This window comes from Alligator sinensis, unplaced genomic scaffold (genome assembly GCF_000455745.1).
Source record: "Alligator sinensis unplaced genomic scaffold, ASM45574v1 scaffold537_1, whole genome shotgun sequence".
NCBI classification, from domain to species: Eukaryota; Metazoa; Chordata; order Crocodylia; family Alligatoridae; genus Alligator; species Alligator sinensis.
Genome location: NW_005842734.1, coordinates 637,156 through 638,150, shown reverse-complemented (window position 1 = coordinate 638,150; position 995 = coordinate 637,156). Strand labels below are relative to the sequence as shown.

The window sequence follows — 995 nt, the reverse complement described above, 5'->3', positions numbered from 1 at the left end:
CCCTTCTGGTCCCCCCTAGTGAGTTTATAGACAGTCACAAGGTCCCCCCTTTAGCCTTCTCTTGTGAACTGGTTCAGTCCCGTAGCCTCTCATTGTAGGGTCTGCCCTGCTGTCCCTGGATCATGCGTGTGGCCCTCTTCTGGACCCTCACAATGTTGTCCACATCCCTCTTGAAGTGCGGCGCCCAGAACTGGACACAATACTCCAGCTGCAGCCTGACCAGTGTTGCGTAGTGAGGGAGGATCACCTCCTTGGCCGTACTTGAGATGCACCTGTGGATGCACGATAGGGTCCGGTCACCCCTGCCGACCGTGACCTCGCATTGTTGGCCCATGTTCATCTTGGAGTCATTGACTCCAAGATCCCTTTCTGCCTCTGTGCTCTCAAGAAGGGAGTTTCCCATCTTATAAGTGTGCTGCTGGTTACTACTGCCCAAGTGTAGCACCCTGCACTTGTCCGTATTGAAACGCATCCTGTTTTTGTTAGCCCACCCTTGCAACATATCCAGGTCTTTCTGCAGTCTTTCCCTCCCTACTACTGTGCCCACCTCACCCCAAATTTTGGTATCATCAGCAAATTTGAACAGGTTGCTTTTCACCCCATCGTCCAAATCACTGATAAAGATATTGAACAGTGCGGGCCCAACAACCAAGCCCTGGGGGACTCCGCTGCCCACTTCTCCCCAGGTCGAATATGGCCCATCCACCACCACCCTCTGAGTACGATCCTTCAGCCAATTAGCAATCCATCTGACTGTGTAGGCATCAATGTCACAGTCACCTAGTTTTTTAATGAGTATGGGGTGGGAGACATTGTCAAAGGCGTTGCTGAAGTCCAGGAAGACTACATCCACAGTGGCACCTGCATCCAATGCGTTTGTGACCTGATCCGCGCTAGAGGCTGGGCTATGATGCTCGCCCGCTCCTTGAGTACCCTGGGGTGAAGATTGTCAGGGGCGGCTGGCGTGAAGGGATCCAGCTTCTCAAGATTTTTCT

General features: G+C 52.9%; 1 pseudogene; it reads left to right on the top strand.

Moving 5' to 3' along the window:
- LOC112552028 overlaps positions 1-995 on the top strand; it is a 7,491-nt pseudogene that overhangs the window by 2,613 nt on the left and 3,883 nt on the right.